At 40.3% G+C, this 19,795-nt stretch overlaps 1 protein-coding gene across 3 annotated transcripts in view; it reads left to right on the plus strand.

Moving 5' to 3' along the window:
- Window positions 1–19,795, plus strand: part of TENM3 (teneurin transmembrane protein 3) — a 2,213,160-nt gene that overhangs the window by 578,611 nt on the left and 1,614,754 nt on the right. For all 3 annotated transcript variants that reach the window (XM_065596701.1, XM_065596700.1, XM_065596702.1), the window contains exon 4: window positions 8,215–8,265. The gene's annotated coding sequence lies outside the window, so the exon portion shown is untranslated. The remainder of the gene's footprint in view (window positions 1–8,214; window positions 8,266–19,795) is intronic.

Here is a 19,795-nt window from a genome sequence, read left to right on the forward strand (position 1 = left end):
CACCGTCTACCGCCAAAAGGCAGTTAGCAGCTGCTGCTGTGTAGCAATGCAGTCCCACGTCTGCCGGCACCCAGAGGACATATGGTGACGGTGAGCTCAGCTGAGCTGAGCGGGCTCCATGCTTGCCGTGGTATGTTGTCTGCACAGGTAACCCAGGTAAAAAGGCGCGAATCTATTGTCTGCCGTTGCTGTGACGGAGGGGGAGGGGCCTGACGACATGTACCCAGAACCTCCCGCGACACTGTTTTGCATCATCCGGGCATTGGGATCTCAACCCAGAATCCCAAGGGGCGGCGGAGACTGCGGGAACTGTGGGATAGCTGTGGGATAGCTACCCATAGTGCAATGCTCCGGAAGTCGACGCTAGCCTCGGTACTGTGGACGCGGTCCGCCGACTAGAGCACTTAGAGCATTTTATGTGGGGACACACACAATCGGCTGTATACAACCGATTTCTATAAAACCGGCTTCTATAAATTCGAACTAATTTCGTAGTGTAGACATACCCTAAGGGAGGATATGATAGAGATATATAAAATCATGAATGGTGTGGAGAAAGTGAATAAGGAAAAGTTATTTATTCCAATAATATAAGAACTAGCGGCCACCAAATGAAATTAATGGGCAGCAGGTTTAAAACAAATAAAAGGAAGAAGTTCTTCACACAGCGCACAGTCAACCTGTGGAACTCCTTACCTGAGGAGATTGTGAAGGCTAGGATTATAACAGAGTTTAAAAGAGAACTAGATAAATTCATGGTGGTTAAGTCCATTAATGGCTATTAGCCAGGGTGGGTAAAGAATGGTGTCCCTAGCCTCTGTTTGTCAGAGGGAGGAGATGAATGGCAGGAGAGAGATTACTTGATCATTACCTGTTAGGTTCACTCCCTCTTGGGCACTTGGCATTGGCCACTGTCAGTAGACAGGATGCTGGGCTGGATGCACCTTTGGTCTGACCCAGTATGGCCGTTCTTATGTTGTGGGAGGGTGGCTGTAGGAGTCAGGGCAGGCAGGGTGTGTGTGAGGGAGTGCAGGAGTCATGGCTGGGGGTGCAGGAACAGGCTGGGGGTTAGGGGTACAGGGTCTGGCCAGGAGTTAGGGTGAGGGAGGGTGCTCAGGGCTGGCGCAGGAGGTTGTGGTGTGGATCATTTACCTGGGGCAACTCCTTTTTAGTGCGAGGGGTGCAGGAGCTCCTGTTTTGGTGCTCAGGGTGGGGGTGGAGATGTGGGGGGTGCAGGAGTCAAGGTGGATGTGTATGATGGGGTGCAGGAGTCAGGGCTGGGGGTGTGGGCTGGGGTTGTGGGGATGCTCCGAGGGCGAGTGCAGACACCCCGCGTCTGCTCTGCCCTGCCCTGCCCTGTCCCAATTCCACCCCCTTCCTCTATGCCCTGCCCCCGCCGCCTCTTTGCTTCCTCCCCCGAGCATGCTGCAGCCCCGCTCCTCCCCCTCCCTCGTGCCAGCAAACAGCTGTTCGGTGGCAGGGGAAGCACTGGGAGGGGGAGGGCGGGAATGTGGCACGCTTTGGGTAAGAGGCGGGGGAGGGAGCAGCTTGGCTGTCGATGGGTGTGGGCGGAGCCTGCCCTGCAGTAGGAGGCCCCGAAGCCGGCAGGACCAAGCTTCTGCCCCTGCAGGGGACAGCAGGGGGGTGGAGGAGGCCTTACTATAGCACAAGCAGAGCGGGTCAGGCCGGGGTCCCTTTGGAGCCTGAGTCTGGCGCCATGGTAAACCCTGTACTGGCAGTTGTCAGCAGGGTGAAAGCATCTGCCTTCCTCAGTGACTTCCCTACAACTGAGCTACAGGGCTTTTATACTTCCTGTTCCTGTCACATCCCTCTGCTTTCATCATGGTGGGAATGGGTTCCCTGGTTCTGCCCACTAGATAATGTCTGGCCCTCCTTTACTTTCAATCTATGAGGGAGGACACACCACTCTGCTACATGGTTTGAATATTATATACCATGTATTGTGTGGCTTAATGGGGCAAAAAGATAATGTTTCTCTTTTGTTGAATGTGTGTTTAATTAAACCATATGACATTTAACTTCACTTGAAACGTCAGGAGTACTTCACCAAATGTATTGTTGGGATAGCACAGTTTTAAAAAATGGAAATAAATAGTAAGTTAATATTGACACACGGTATTGAGATGAGCAATGCTATGCACCAAACTCTAGGAAAGCAAGAGTAGAGTCCACTTTGATTGAGCTTTCTGCCTCTTATTATGGAGATGCTGGTTAAGACAGAGGGCAGGTCTACACTACCGCTTGGATCCACGCTCTGAGATCGATCCACCGGCAGTCGATGTAGCGGGTCTAGTAAAAACCCGCCAAATCGACTGCAGATCGCTCTCCAATCAATCCTTGTATTCACTCTCCTCGTAGGGGGTAAAGGTAATTCGATGGGAGATTTTTCTCCCAACAACCCCCTGTGGTGTAGACCCCGCGGTAACTTGACCTAAGGTACATCTACTCCAGCTACGTTATTCACATAGCTGGAGCTGCATAGCATAGGTCAACTTACCGCGGTAGTGTCGACAGAGCCAGAGGACTTGTCTACACTACCGAGCGGGGTCGATCTGAGATGCGCAACTTCAGCTACGTGAATAGCATAGCTGAAGTTGACGTACTTACATCTACTTACTGCGGTAAGTCAACAGCTGATGCTCTCTCATCGACTCCTCTTGCGCTCCTCATTCTGGTGGAGTACCAGAGTCAATGGGAGAACACTCAGTGGTCGATTTTATTGTCTATTCTAGACACAATAATTCAATCTCCGCTGGATTGATCGCTGCCCGCTGATCCAGCGGGTAGTGTAGACAGACCCTGAGTTGAATTGTGACTTAAAGCAGGGATTTGACCTAGTTTGTTATACAATATTGTGTCCTTCCTAGCCCTGCTCTACACTATAAAATTTGTGTCTGTATAACTAGAGCTCTCAGGGTGTGGAAAGTCCACACCACTGAGTGACGTAATTATACCAACCTAACCCCCTAGTGTAGACAGTGCTATGTCTCTTCTTCTGTTGCCATAGCTACTGCCTCTCAGGGAGGTGGCCTACCTACGCCAATGGGAGAAGCTCTCCTGTTAACCTGAAAAATAGGTTTGTGGTGCCCCTAAAATAAACAGCCTATCATCCTCTGAATCTGTCCTTCCTGAAGTATGGGTCTCCAGTATAGTCAAGGAAACACTTGAAGGACATGGATATAACCTTCCAATAAAGTGATTGACACAAGCAGTATCTTTCCAAAACAAAATATATTTTTATTAATGTCACTAAATCCCGCACAGTGTAATCTAAAAGCATGGATTAGAGTAGACACACATGCCCTGTTGCAAATTAGAGCATTCAGATCACAGTAGCATACAGCTTGATTCTAAATGACACACTCTGCCACAGATGGCCAGTGTTTGACAGATCACTGACAGCAATTCTTACCTTATACTTTAAGTAATACATAGGAAAATTATAATTTGTCCTCTTCAGCATATGGAGGAAATACAGAATCTATTTATTTTGAGGCTTTATTGTATCCCACTGTATTAGTGTATATAGTATTTCTGCAAGCTGTAATGTAAAAACCACAAATATAATTTATGAAAATGCAGAAATTGAAAGGTCGAACAAGAGCACACTGTTTGTATTCTGCTTTTTTCTGTACAACTTATTCTACATAATTAAATGCCTGAACAATGAAAGGGTGAAAATGTACTACAATACTTCTACTTATCTATAATGTTTCATGTAAAAATAGCATATACTTGTATTTTTTATTTATTTATTTATTTATTGACATATTTTTAATCTGTTTCTTTGGAAACCTTTAAAGAAGTAGAGTTCCAGACAAATGTTTTACACTGTTTATTTCTAAAGGAAGAAAAAAAGTATCCTCACCAACAAAACAACCCTTCATTTAATTTATAGTAGAAACCACAAATAGGAAGTTTTGGTTACTAGTTCAGCATCCCAGACTTAATCATTCCAAGAGCATTGAAGGAGAAAAGTTACAATTAGCTAAATAAATGTTCAAAATCAATATGATTAAAATGTAAATATTGTTGAGGTTAAGCATGATTTTTATTCTTATGCATATATTGAAAGTTCTGTAGTACTTATTATCTGTTCCGGAACTTGCATAGTTGTCCAGTGGCCTTATGGGTAGAGTTGGTTCATATCATTCACTGTATCTGTTGTATTGATTATATTTAATCTGCACTGGGAATACTTGTTGGAATTGTTGATATTTAATGTATGGGTATGGGTCAAGTCAAGGACAATAGTAACTAAATAATAACTTTGGGATATAAGTATGTTGGAAATGAAAGCTTCTGTTGAATGGGATGTTATTCATAATGAGTAGTGGGATGGTATTTATTCTTATTTCATACTGCTGGCTGCCCAAAGGTGTAGCTTGACATTTTAGTTTAACTTTGCATAAGCTATCTTGTAATCATGCAGATTTTAATGCCCCTCCCCATCTTGGGGGAGGGAAGAGATGGAGATTAGTTCAACCATCTGGGGTCAAGCTCCTCCTTGTGTCCCAAAGTGCATTTGGGGGGTCTACCTCAGGAATGGGGAGAAGCTTCTCTGCCTGCCATTGGCCAGCCAGAAGGGGATTAAGGGAGCTGATAGGCTGTCATGCTCTCCCTGAATTTACAGACTCCTCAAGCATTCCTGGGCCACCCTTCCTCCTTATAGTTAAAGTATATTGAGCTATGTTTTCAGGATGTGGTGGGTCTGACTAATTGCCTATTTGGAGAATTAGGAAGGATTTTTTCCAATGGGCCAAATTAGCAGGGTTCTGGGGAGTTTGTCAGCTTCTTTCCAGCATCATGAGGTTGAGGTTTAAAGGACTGAGAAATGTAATTTAATGCCAGGGGGTGGATAGGAATGTTTGTCTCAACTTACAGCCAGTGTTCAATGCAGATAAAGACTTAAAGGACCAGTTCCTACAGGTAAATGAGACCCAAGATCTGGTTGGTGGATTTCTTGCTGTAAGGAGGAGGGGAGACATGAAATCCTCGCAGACTGAGATATTTCTTAGTATTTACAAAAGGGAGGGAGAAAGAATTCACAAGTGAGATGAGTCCTGGGGGTTGGGGTAGACCCATTTCAGCCTTAGTTACTGGTTATATGGTGTGAGCCCTGTATCCCTGCTCTGTACCTAGCTAAATGCCTGGTATATATGAGAGGTTCGGTGTTGAATTAATGAAGTTGCAGCTTAATTCCATCCCTTTTCCATCTTTCATTGACCTGTGTGTTCCCTGATGAATGAACATTTTTGCTATTGCATATTTCTCACTACATACTTTATAGATAAATAGAAAACAAATGAAACTTATAAAAAACCTAGACTTATTTTATTTAAGGTCACACATCACCAAATTGTTTTCAATTAGAAGGTGGTGAACATTTGAAAACTAAGGCCTGAACATGCTCACTAGAAAATATTATTACATCAGTACCAGTTATAGATGTATGTCTATACTTGAAGGCATATGCAAATGCCTTTCATCAGCTGATCTTTTAAAATCCTATAAAGGAAACAGAAGGATATGCTAAATTCAAGAAGCTTAATGTAATCACAACAAGAGATGGTGGATTTTGTAAGAGCAACAAGCTACTTACCAATAGCTCTGGGCTAAGGAGATTAGCACAGTTCCACAAATTGTTGCAAAATGTGAATTTACTGCAATCCAAAAAAATTCCTGATATTGCCTTAATTCCTTAAAAACCTGAAGGAAACAATCTGCAGACATGTTAATTTAATATTAACTTATGGTTGTGAGGTCAAGAACTCAAATGACAGACCAACAAATTAAGATTTCTGTAACCTTTTCAAAGACCTTGTATAGGATTTTCTACTTACTTTGATGTAAACTTTCATGCATTATTAATGTGACTAAATCAATATTGTTGGAAAAATCTTCACCATTGGAATTTCCTGACTTTGAAAGCTTGATGACTCAATATTAAAGTTGCTAGTGTATATGCGAGTTTTAATAGTTATCTAGGACACATTATATGCATGCTTCAAAACAGAAGACCGCCTAATCATTAGAAATAAATGGCTTGAAATGACAAGATCTCATGCAAGATCTTATGATTTTGCCACAACCATTGGCCTGGAGCGGCGAACCGCGGCCAGTGGGAGCCGCAATCGGCCGAACCTGCGGACGCGTCAGGTACACAAACCGGCCTGGACTGCCAGGGGCTTTCCCTGAACAAGTGGCGGACTGGCTTTGAGAAGCACTGGACTAGAGGATAAGCTTGCATAATGTTATGGGGAATCAAAAAGGTAACTGAGGTGTGAAACAATTTGCATGGCTGCCGAGAGGGGGTGCCAGGGAGGAGGCCATGTGTTTACACTGATAATGAGCCAAATTATTCTTGGTTGTACTAGTGCCGTTTCCTGCAATGGGATCCCCTTGTGAGGATCGTTTTGCTCATTCAGCATCCCATTGACGTCAGTTGGCTTGCACAGGTGTAGCTAAGGTGCTTATTCTTCAAAGATTTATGCATGTACTTAACTTCATATGTTTGAGTAGTCCCAATAAAGTTGTTGGACTGCATGTGCATAAAATTAAGCACATGTCAATGTCTTTTCAGCATCAGGGACAAATAAATAGAATTTGTCCTAATTTCTTATGGAGCTTTAGTTATTAGATGCTGTTAAGATGAAATATCAATGCTATAGAAACACATTCTAACACAAGATAGAATTAAAATCAGAGTTACTATTTGTAGTTTTAGTTTAAAAAAACAATAGTATATACTTCTAATTATCTTTGAAACCTTATTTAGAGGTTAAAAAACTTGCTTGTTACCAAAACCCCTTTATTAACTATTATGATTTTGTCCTAAACATAAACTTTTGTGGTGTATGAAGCATGAAATATTGGTAAGAATTGGTGTTCACAATTAAGTGGCATTAAATAGGATACTAGAAACTTCTATTTGAAGTAGGGTGATCAGATAGCAAGTGCGAAAAATCGGGACAGGTGTGGGGGGTAATAGGAGCCCATATAAAAAAGCCCGAAATATCGGGACTGTCCCAATAAAATTGTCACATCTGGTCACCCTAATATGAAGAGACCTAGAACAGTACTTTCATTGGAAAAGTGTCAAAGGTCTAAACAGATAATATAAATACATATTTACAAATTAAAGATTATTTTAGCCCACTAAAACAATTTACTTTTGAAGAACATTTATTTTGATTAAACCCCCAATCCATGAAAGCACTCAGGCCTGGATTTAGCATGCTACTTCACATACCTAACTTTAAGCATGGGAGAGGTCCCATTGTCTTCAGCAGAGCTCATGTTCTTGAAATTAACCATGTGCTTAACTGCTATGTGGAATTGGGGCCTAATGGTCTGATTTTGAAAATATCTAATAGTAGAAGTATTTCTCACTACTGTTTAACCTAGTCAGTGAAGAACTGGTAGAAGGGTGTGTAATCTGGGGGCTAAGGATAGAGGGAAAACTCTCCCCATTCCCAACATAAAGTCTTGTGCATTTTTTAAAGAATATAAATAAATAAAATATAATTTTTAAGCTATGAAATATCTTTTTTTTTCCCCACACCCAAGCCCTTTCATGCCAAAAATGGACAGCTGAAGTAATAAGAGAAAATCTGTTCTCATGTTTACTTGCCGGGCTTGGAAACGTGAATATTAAAATCCGTGCTTTCACAAAATTTCTGTCCCACTTTTGTGGATTAAAGAGATGAGTAGCTCCTCAGCAGTTTGTATCAATAAATCAGTGGCTCTACTCCCATTTATATCAGCTGAGGCTTTGGCCCTAGACTGAGTGGTTTTTGTTTTTGTTTTGTTTTGTTTTCCTCGTGAATACAGTTGATAAGATTATGTGTTTGTCAACACAGTTAAAGGCATTGTTTTCTATCTAATGCTGCTTGAAAGGGTTAAGGTTTGTTTTTAATTTTATTGAAGTTTTTATTTGGACAGTAACTTAATTTTTTTCCATGATCCCTAAGTGACACATTTTAGCTCTTTCTAAGACAATGTCTGTATTAAAACATAATTTTCATTTGCCCTGCACTTGTGGTTCTTGATTCATGAAAAGAAACTAAAATGTGGACATTATGGTGTTATATTTCTTATTTATGGGTATGAGAAGGTTCTTATTAGCTGTTACAATAAACGTTGAATTGCATTTTAAATTAACATCTTCTTGTTTTTGTGACTTTTTAACAGGCAGTAACTTCAAGCTGTCGTGAATATAGTATCTGCTGCAAGGAAATAACAGTAAGTGTTTATTTTATAACTTTTAAAAAAAAGTGATTTCACTGGTTGAGATTCCATTATTCTATAAATGTGGTGTGGATTGAACTTAATAATGATTATAGCTTGCCAAATAACAGGCTTAAGTGGAATTATCTAATCAAAGATGATCACTCTGAGATTAGTACAGCAATATGCAGAATATAAAAAGAATGGATACATAACCACCCTTTTTGAGTAAGGTGAACAGCTGGCCTGTCTGTCTCTCCTCTATAGCTATTGGGATGTCAGCCATTTGCACTCTCCGACCTAACTTTCAAGCCCTTTGTCTTTTAAGGGTGTGAGACAAAGAAAACATCTGACATAATGGGTATCCCTTATCAAACACTGTTTTGTTTATAACATGCTTCTATAGAAACTTTTAGTACTTTGATGGGATCTTTTCCTTGGATTCCCACAGACGTGGATATGCTGAGTACAGGTCACTTGGAGGTTAAGAATCAATGCTCTGGTCCTTAGAATTCAAACACATTTATTACTAATGTCCTCATAAGGATTCTGTAGGAATATTTAATATGTAAATTAATTTTCCACAAAAGTTTAAAAAAGTTAATATTTACTAACAAGTGCATTCTAAAAGACTATTATGACTACCTTGCTATGGCCAACCTTGTAAGTCTGCAGAAAGAGGGTTTTTTTCCTTTGGAATTTTAGTGGGTCAACTGAAGGTCACTTAATGATCAGGATAAAATAAATCCGAAATCAAGATTGTAACTTGTATTCACTGTTTTGATTTAAAATGCATTGAGCAAATGTCATCCCTGAACCGGTTTCGAACAGAACAGAGCAATTTTACGGCCAATCTTTTCAAATGGGGTTTCTCTAATGACCTGCGATGTAGATGCAGTCAACTTCAGACTATGTTGCATATCCTTGAAAAGTGCCCACTGAATGACTTTGGCAGTTGGCTACCAGCTCTTCACCTGGCTGATGATCGTGCTATCAAATGGCTGAGCATACTGCGCATACACTGAAAGAGGTAGTGTAGGGGATTGAGAGAAGTTCTTTTATTGGCTTCTCCACTGATTTGCTGCATGATTATTATTTTGTGGGGGGGGGGGGGGAGAGAAGGGAGGAGGACAGGATTTGGTAGCCTTTGTCTCCTCATCTGTAAACTGGGAAAAATATCTATATCACAGATGTCTTTGAGATCTGTAGATTAACGGTGAATAAGTAGAAAGGAATTAGCATTTCTATAGATATAGCCATTAATGTGACCATGCTTCCTCATGGTTGGCTCTGTGCTGGATAACTGTATAAGTTGTGGGCTTCTGTAGCAGGTGCTTTTTCCTACATCAGGGCTTAATCTTCCACAGAACTAGGATCTACTGTTGATGGTGTTTGCACAGTTCAGAAGGCTACTGGTGTTTTTGTCTAGGTCTAAAACCTAAGAACCCAGAGTATTAATGAGAAGAACAGCCGTAAAACTGTGGTAACCTACAATACAACTAGTAACTATCAGCTCTCATTTGCTATCTCAGTGTTCACCTCTGACTGGCCCAAGATGCCAGCCTCCAATGCTCACTTGTTACATTTTTGAACAAGCACTTTTCTACCATTCTGCCCTATGCACTTGAAAGTTGCTTCCCACAAAGGCTTGCAAAGCAACCTCATTATACACTTTCAAAACTCTCCTTTGCCAACAGAAACTTGACAATGGGTAAGACTGCTGGTGAGTGAGACCACTGCCCATTATGCTGATTAATAATGCTTCCTTTTTTTTACTTGCACTTCCCCATCTGTCTGTCATCTCTTCTCTAGACTGTAAGCTCTTTGGGGTGGAAACCATCATTTTGTTCTGTTTATACTGTGCTTACTATAATGGGGTCCTGGGCCAGGGCTAGCATTCCTCAGTGTTAAGATAATTCAAATAATAATAATGTGTACAGTCTCATTCACATAGATAAGAGAAATGTATGTGCAGTAGTAAATGAAATAAAGACCATTTGTATCCTACGAATCAACCGAGTACAAAAACTTGTCTAAGCTGTGTAATAATTGATTCATTTCTTTGCTAAAAAGCATCATTGTTAACACGGATTCAAAATGGTTATAATGGTCTGGGATCCATAATTTCAAGGGTAACTTGCACAAATGAGGGTCATAACTAAAAGCTCTCCAGCTACCAGAGTACCCATTAAACTGCAAGAACAGCCAAAAAGCCTTTGGGGGAAGATAAAGTAGGAAATGGAAATAGGAAAGAATACTCTTAAAGTATCACTTTTCATAAATATCTGAATTTTAGTAACGTCTTATTTTTTGTTTCATTACCTTCATGTGTAACTTGATGATTGTAACCGTGGTATCCATTTCCTTTAAGAGGTTGCTGGCTTGATATTTTTGGTATCTAATGGGATACAATGCTTGTGCTTTACCAAAAAAAAAAAATCTGTTCACTGTTTCTCAATAAAATGTATTATCAGCTTACGTGGCTTAACTGAAGTTCAGGTTCTAATAGGGCTAAAATTCTTGGCTAGTTCTCCTGGCTTGTTCAATGCAAATATCGGGCTTAGATGCAGTAAGCCCAACAGTAGGGACTGTATTGAGTCATTCACGGAATACTGACTTTGGAATATGATAGCTCCAGGAATAACTTCCTGGGATCAAAAAAAATCTGCATTTTCCAAACATTGATATTCTGATAAACTACTATCCCGGAGGTGATATTCAGGCTAATGTGAGAGATAGGAAGGGAAGTGGTTTGCAATCACCTGTAGACAATCAAATCTCCTTCTAATTATCAGAAGTACAATGAGTCCAAAAGTGGCAAGATAGACTAAATATAGAAATAATGGGAAGTAGTGATCATGTGGCATTGTTTCTGGATCTGATGAAGAAATATGGAATTGAACTTAATTCCCCTTCTTATCCAGGTGTTTTGCTCCTGGACAGTTACTGTAGCTTTAGTAGGATGTTGCAGAAGAGAAAATAGCTATCTCCTTTTAACTGGGTATGTAGATAAATAGTAGTTTTAAGTTTTGAATTTTGCCATTCCCACACTTATGTTAAACATGTTTTTTTAAGTATAAATGAACACATTATGATACAACACAAAGCACTGACTAAGTGAGTAGCAGCCCATTGCTGTGGGGATAACTGTATATTGTACCATCAGCATCCATTGCTGGCTATGTCACGTGGCACATCAAACTCTTTGTATTTTGTATTAAATTAACATTCATTTCACATATCTTCCCTCCTCATGGTGATTGGCTCAAATTAAACTTTACACTAGTGAGCCTGAGGTGAGGAATGTCACCGCAGAACAGAAATACAGGATTTTCTGATGTAAATATGTTCTCATTATTACTCCCCTCCTGGAAGATTGCCATTATAAAGTATCAGGTATGGGAATGTTGCTACAGCATCTGCTAGTGATCATTTCTGATGCTCTACCATCAGTCCCATATTTGTCTCCTTTCTGTCCCAATATTGGGCTAGATTGTTCACAATCTGCCCTAAGTACAGGTTAGTGCTGCTTCTGGAGCAGCCCAAGAGGAAGAGTGACTCTCCAAATCAGTTTCCCTTCAGTCTCCATGCTGCTCCAGGAAGGGAATACACTGTGTGATAGGTCTATATCTGATGCAACATACATTGCCCAGTGTGCTACACAGCTACACTACTGGCCACGTGAAAGAAAATTGGCTCCACCCATTCCTCTTCCCTTCCCTTCCTATCCATTATCCTGAGGAGCAGATATGGCAGCTCTGCAGAGACTGCTTCACCTGTCTTGCTGCTACCAATGCTGTGGTAGCTGGTGCAGGGGCATAAGGGATCACCACTGTGCTAAATTTGATCCATTTTTATTGTTTAATAACACTGCTCTACAGCCAAAATGCTTCTGAAATAAATGTAGTCAAACTTTACTAATTCTGGGTCACTGAGAACGAAAATGATGTTTAAAATTGTTGATTGCTTCTAGTTTTCAAGATATGCTATTGGGTTAGTATATACGGCCCTTGACTTGGGAATGGCGGAGGATAAGTGAGTTATAAAGGGAAGGGATCTCAATTTAAACAAGAAATGACTAAAATACATCTTTGACTGGATCTATGAATAAATCTATGACTGGGTTTGGACAGTACTTGCTTTTTAGGCAAAATTATGAATGATGCAATCTGAAGCTGGTATTGCGTCATACATGATATGAATTGCATCATGTTATTCCTAGAAGTCATGGATGATGCCATCATAATGAAGCTTACATCACTCTGCTGAACAAATTGCCCTATATCAGCTCTAGAAATCATCCAGTGTCGTGCTCTCTTATTTGTCAGTATTTGATTGTGCAAAGGGACACATTTCTGTTTAGCCAAAGTGAGCAGAGATGCCTCGTACTTGTGTGAACAGTGCAGATATCTTCTACTTTGTTTGTGGTGAAGTGACTTTTGCATCACAAAAGTGCAGTATAACCACTATGGTTAAGAAAGCCTATCACCTCTATTTTGGCTGCAAAATTGGAGATCAGGACAAGAGGTGGGCCCCACACATATGCTGCAACACTTGTGCAACAAATCTTCACCAGTGGTTGAACAGGAAAAGGAAATCCCTGCCTTTTGCAGTGCCAATGATTTGGAGAGAGCCAACAGATCATACCGGCAATTGTTATTTCTGCATGGTGCCTCCAGTTGGGAAAGGTGTGTCAAAGAAGAACAAGTGGACTGTGCATTATCCAAACATTCCATCAGCTATATGCCCAGTACCCCACGGAGAAGGACTGCCGGTTCCTGATGCACCAGAATCATTCTCAATTGAGTCAGACGAGGAAGAGGATGAAACTTCTGGTCCTGAACCATCAATGTCACGGGACCCACATTTTCTCCCATCCTCTTCCTCTGAACCACACCTCATAACACAAGGTGAACTGAATGACCTTGTCAGGGATTTGGAACTACCCAAGAGTAAGGCAGAGCTGTTGGGCTCCAGACTACAGCAGTGGAATCTCCTGGCAGGTGATAGTAGGGTTTCCATGTTCCGTGACCATCAAAAGGATCTTGTCCCATTCTTCTTCATGGAAGTTGATCTTGTAGCCTGCAACAACATCGATGGTTCCCTCAACATCCCTCAACATCGTTCACGATCCAGATGAGTGGAGACTGTTCATTGATTCATCGAAGACGAGTCTTAAAGCTGTTTTACTGCATAATGGCAATGTTTTGCCATCAATTCCAGTTGGTCATGCAATCCATATGAAGGAAACCTATGACAACATGAAACAACTTTTGAGGTGCATAAACTATGACCAACATCAGTGGCATCTTTGTGGCGATTTGAAGGTTTTTGCTCTCTTGCTTGGTCTGCAGACTGGATACACAAAGGACTGCTGTTTTCTCTGCGAATGGGATAGTCGTGCAAGAGATTCCCACTACATCAAGAAAGATTGGCCATTCCGACAGTCATTGGAGCCTGGGAGGAAAAGTGTTCAGCATCCACCACTTGTTGAATCTAGGAAGATTTTGTTACCACCCTTACACATCAAGCTGGGTCTGATGAAGAAATTTTTCAAGGCCATTAACAAAACACAAGCAGCTTTCAAATACCTCTGTGGAAAATTTCCAAGGTTAAGTGAAGCTAAGATAAAGGAAGGCGTGTTTGTTGGTCCTCAGATTCGTTAACTTCTTCGAGATGATGCATTTGACCATGCACTGCGTGGTAAGGAAAAGACGGCATGGAAAGCCTTCCAGTTAGTGGCAATAAATTTTCTTGGAAACAACAAGGCAGGCAACTACAGGTTGTGGAAAACCTCCTCAAGGCATACAAAAGCCTTGGTTGCAACATGTCACTGAAGATACATTTTTTTTGCACTCTCATCTAGATTTTTTTTTTTTTCCCACCGAACTGCGGAGCAGTGAGCGACGAACACAGTGAGCGATTTCACCAGGACATTGCAACAATGGAGAAATGCTATCGGGTCAAATGGAGCCCATCAATGCTTGCAGACTATTGCTGGACAGTGACAAGAGATGCTCCATTTAATGAATACAAGAGACAAGCCAAGAAGCACCGAGTAGACACTGAGTAGGACTAAACTATGTACATAATAGTTGTTTGCCTTTTGTTTCATAATAAATTTTATTTATATAACCCTTTTGCTGATTTTTAAAGTGTTACATAAACAGGACAGGTGAACTATTATCATGTAAAGCAACCATAAACACATGAAAAGACCTAGGTTTACAATTTGATTAAAACTCTACTATCTACACAATATACACAGACATAAAATGTAAAATCTTAAAGATCTTAGAAACAGTAGCCAATCAGTTGTTTTAATTGTCATATTTGAATTCAGCACATCAAAATACATAATAAATAGCACATTTTATCTCTGAAGCAGACGACTTCTCAATAATTGTAGACCAGCGTGACCAACAATCTGCTCAGTTCCATACACTACACACAAATCAAGACAGTCTCTGCCCTTAAATATCTTACCATCTGTTACGTAAAGTTGCTGAAAATGTCAGTCCGCAGTGTTGGGATCATCTTGAGCCCATAAAACGGGATAGCTAGCAGCACAGTACAAATTTCCCAGGACAGCTACCTCAAAAAAGTCCACTCTTGGGGGGAAAACTGGAGAGTTGGAAACCCAATAAGATGTTACAGATGTTGTGACCGGGGTCACAGTGGTCAGTGGGGGCCAACTGAGTTCTCTCAAATGGGGTGAACTGCAAAGAATGGGGTAGATAGTTTCAATACTTAGGTTTACCAAGCCACCATAAAACAGCTTCTTCATTACCTCACTGGTTGCCCAGAAACCAACAACACTTTTCACTTGAAGTAACCTCAGGCCTCCATCCTGGTACCCAAGTCAAATATTATGAAGATTTCTGAACATCTTATTTTATCATATAAAATAAAAGGTTCTACTAATCCCAAAGGATTGGACACATTACCTCCCAGATTATTGAATATTCCAGATTTTACCCAAATACACGCTTATAGCCAGTTTTAATTAACTAAACTAAAATTTATTAAAAAAAGAGAGAGCAAGTATGGTTAAAAGATCATAGAATCATAGAATCATAGAATATCAGAGTTGGAAGGGACCTCAAGAGGTCATCTAGTCCAACCCCCTGCTCAAAGCAGGACCAATTCCCAGCTAAATCATCCCAGCCAGGGCTTTGTCAAGCCGGGCCTTAAAAACCTCCAAGGAAGGAGACTCCACCACCTCCCTAGGTAACGCATTCCAGTGTTTCACCACCCTCCTAGTGAAATAGTTTTTCCTGATATCCAACCTGGACCTCCCCCACTGCAACTTGAGACCATTGCTCCTTGTTCTGTCATCTGCCACCACTGAGAACAGCCGAGCTCCATCCTCTTTGGAACCCCCCTTCAGGTAGTTGAAGGCTGCTATCAAATCCCAGTATACATACAGACATGAGCTTAGTTCTTGAGGTTCAGATTCATAGCAGAGATGGTGAGCTTTGTTGTAGCAAACTGTTCTTTCAGAAATAGTCCATAGGTTATAGTCCAATGTTTATATATCAGGGCGGTTCAGTCAGAACTCAGATCTCAGTCCTTGTGGTTAGGCTTCCCCTGCATGAAACCTCAAGCAGATCTGAGATAAAAAGGATCAGGACCCAAGGATCTCTTATACAATTTCAGGCCTTCTTTGACAGGTTGGAATCCCTTGGGGAACAATAGGTAATCAGGGCATCTTTGAAGTGGGTCCATCAATGGTGCTTAGCTATACAAATTAACATAAGACAATCGTTCTACCTTTCAAAGAGATGAATACAGAGAGATCCCTTGTTTACAATTAATTTAAATGTGAGGATGTTCTTTTGGTCTCTGAATTAATAGTTTATAGTGACAGACAGGAATTGTCTGTTTACATGGCTAGCATCAAAGATTATCTCCTAACTTCTAACAACATAGGTTTGCATTTCAAAGTTCTAGCTTATTTACCATGAATGGCCCTAATTACCATTCCCATACCTTTCTAACATGACTTTAAAGGTGGGCTCTGGGTCATTCAGCCTGCAAACTGCTTAACCCTTTCTGGCCATGAGTTATATTTTGTATAAGATTTGCTGCAATTATATGGCAGTGGTAGCAGCAATGGTTTGCATAATTATATTTTAATCAGACACTGTCTCATGTGTAGCTAAGAATAGTTACTTTGACCATGTTTCAGCAGAATGCTTCTAGCATTGATCTTTATGGCTGTACTGAGACCCACTAACTTAAAAAGGACTGCATGAAGGCACAGAGGTCCAGGAAAAGTGAGTCTCAGAAATGCATTGGGTTTAAGTTGAAGGAAAGCAAATCCAGCAACAACAACAAAACATAAGCCTTCTGTAGTGTTTTACGTAGGCAACAATGTAAAATGCTGCTTCTTGTGCAGCATTCAAATATGTGAAATCACCTTGCACAGAGTATATAACAAAACAATTTAAGTGGGATAATTGTTGAGGTTGTGGTTTACAGTGCCTGCAATATCAGTATTGTAGGTAGCATATTTCAAAATAAATCAGTATAGTGCTACATCAGCATTTCTAAGAGCCTTTATGATTACTAGGGCACTGACTGGGAGAGGAAAAAGTGGGGAAGGTAATTAAATGACCCTGCACTATTGAGCGGCTGAATGGTGCTGGATCATTGTCCAGCACTGACAGTTGTTCTATAGCACAGTGCATATTAGGACAGTATTCATACTGTCCTATCAACAAAAGTTAATGTGAACACCAGCAGCAAGAATCTAAACAGCAGACCAGTCCTGCCCTTTGAGTGCAGTGTTTGGCTCTGAGTCCTAGGAGAAATTAATCTGATAAGAGTTGAACACAAAGCAGCATATCTTCCTTGCTATTTTTCTTTGCTATTACTGTAAGTTTTTAAAGCTGCTAATTTCTATTTCAAGCATTGTAGCTCATCAATATATTAATGTCTTCTTATTTAGGATAGGTATGCTGCCTATCCTAACATTTTGTGTCTAGGTTGTTTGTCTCGTGGTTTTACAAGTAACATTTGTCTCACAATTTCATTTTAAAATATTTTCATGGTTGAACTTTTCTCAAGACTGTAGAATTTTTATTGTACCTGGAAAAAAGAATTCACAGGTGTAGCACAAGCTGCTTAATCACATTTAAAAAAAAATAATTTAAACTGCACATATTTTAAATGTGTGCTCTTTGTTCCTATGAGAATGAGTGTTGTAAAAATGCTTCTCAAAGTTAGGGGGTTAATTAAGTAAAATTACACAGCTCGTCTGTATGAAATGGAAATAAGTACAGTACTGAACCCTGGAACCCCTCTAGGACTGAGAGCTGTGTTCTATTTCCAGTTCTGCCACTGACTTACTATGGGACCTTGGGTGAGTCTCAAAGGCTCAATTTTCAAAGGTGCCTCACTTTTGGATACCTCAGATTTTGGATGGACAACTTGGAGACACTTAAGTCTTTCAAAGTTGGGTACTGAAATTGTAGCAATAAAATTTGTGGACACTTCTGGATACTTTTTCCTTAGCTTCTCAGAACTGCAGATAGTAATCAGGGTGATAATACGTACTTTCTTCTTAGGGGTTTTGTGGTTTAATTCTTCTGTGCTTATAAATTGTTTTTGAGACTCTTGGGTTGCAGGTGCTATCTGTTTGCAATTACAGTTCTATCATTTTGAAAACAAGAAACTTGCCTGCTAGAGTTTCAATTTGATATATTGGTAGGTGTGCCCTCAATGGAGAGCAATACAATATTATAAAGCAAGTTCCTATAAGAAAATATGCTATTAATCAGCTGCAACCATGTCAATTTCCAGTACTGAGTGGTTTCTGAAGCTGGATACCTGTTGTTGCTGTCTGGAGGAGAGTACTAAATGTGTTGCAGCCTTATTTTATGTTTGCTTTAATTGAATTGAAACATTTACAAATTTATTTTAGAGTGTACAATCAGAAGTAACATGTTATATGTCATCAAGGTAGTTATCATTAAATAGTTAAACTTTAATAATGGCAAAATTAGTCCCATACTAGTGCTCACCCAAATGAAAATTAAGCTCACATGAAAATTAATGGTGCTACCATTCTATTTTCCCCTTTTGAATACCACAGTTCTTACAATATGTGCTAACTTTTTTGTTGTCACTTATATGTTAAATATGTTTGTTCAGGTCATTTAGTTAATCCGAAATATAAACTTAATTAGATTTTTTTTTTGTTATCCGTTACATTGCTATTGTGACATTGTACATTTGTAAATTTTTAGCTTCATTAAAAGCTTGCTAGTAGTAGCTATTTAATATTGCCACACAACAAATAGAGGAAAATAGAACTTAAGCAATTTATATAAAAGTGAAAAAAACAACCATTACAAAAAGACTTTGGTTCAATAATGCTGTTCCTATTGATAACAAAGTTCAGTATATAAAAAATAAGATTAATATGGTTCTAGAAAACATGGATATTTAGTGTTCCTTTAAATATGAAGAAGAGAGCTACAGTCCTTAGATCTTTGTACGGAGAATGGGAGTTAAAGATAAAAGTATTGGGGCAAAATTCAGACTTGGTGAAACTATGCGCCACTTGGTTTGCATTTGTGTGGTGTATCACATCTTTAATGTACTTAGGTAGAATGGTGATGAGTATGATACTTATACCTGAGTTGTACCTACTTGAAATGAGGTATGAATTTGGACACCTCTATCTTTCAATAGAATAGTTTCAGGGAAACCTAGATAATAGCACTCAAATAGTCAGTTAAAATATGGTAAATGCAGAAATTAACATTCACTGAATTACTGGGACTATGAATATTCAAATATTTTGTTATATGTTAAAGTACAACTTTAAATTTTTAATCCTAGTGACTGTTACTTTAATGCCAGTTAAGCATCATAAAAGCTGGAAAGATGACATGTTTAGTCCCATTAAATGTGTTTTAGTTAAATTATAGGATATTTGAGTTTTTAGCGCTAATGAATCAACAGGAGCCCTAATTTTAACTAATTAATGTAATAGTATTACACCACTTAGCTCTAATATTGCTGAGGAAGTGATGATCCACATTAGGTGATGGTTTTGATTCAAAACACAATCAGGACTTGGAGTATTGTATCTGGCCGCCGGGGAGAGCGGAGCCGTGGCGGGCTCGCCACCCTCCCCCCGGCACTCTGGCCGCCAGCGGAGCCATGGCGGGCTCACCACCCTCCCCCTGGCGCTCGGGCCGGTCGGGGAAAGCGGCCCGCAGCCGGGATCGGCACCCTCCCCTGCCGAGGGGGGGGGGGGGGTGACAGTGGGAGGCTTTTTTGCCTGGGGCGGCAAAAAAGCCAGAGCCGGCCCTGATCATGGGTGAGCAAAGCCAAGATGCACAGTAGAGCCCATGGTTGTATGCAAACTCCACTGAGAAGGATCCAGGTCTGAGATGCTTAGCACAGCATCCATGATAATACTTTGAACATCTTCTCAATCTATTGAGAATGGTGTCTCATTTTGATGATTTGAATAGGCAGGGTTTTGTGCAGAGGCAGTCTTGGCACAGTACAACATCTCCTCCTCCCT

This window comes from Chrysemys picta, chromosome 5 (genome assembly GCF_011386835.1).
Source record: "Chrysemys picta bellii isolate R12L10 chromosome 5, ASM1138683v2, whole genome shotgun sequence".
Classification (NCBI taxonomy): Eukaryota; Metazoa; Chordata; order Testudines; family Emydidae; genus Chrysemys; species Chrysemys picta.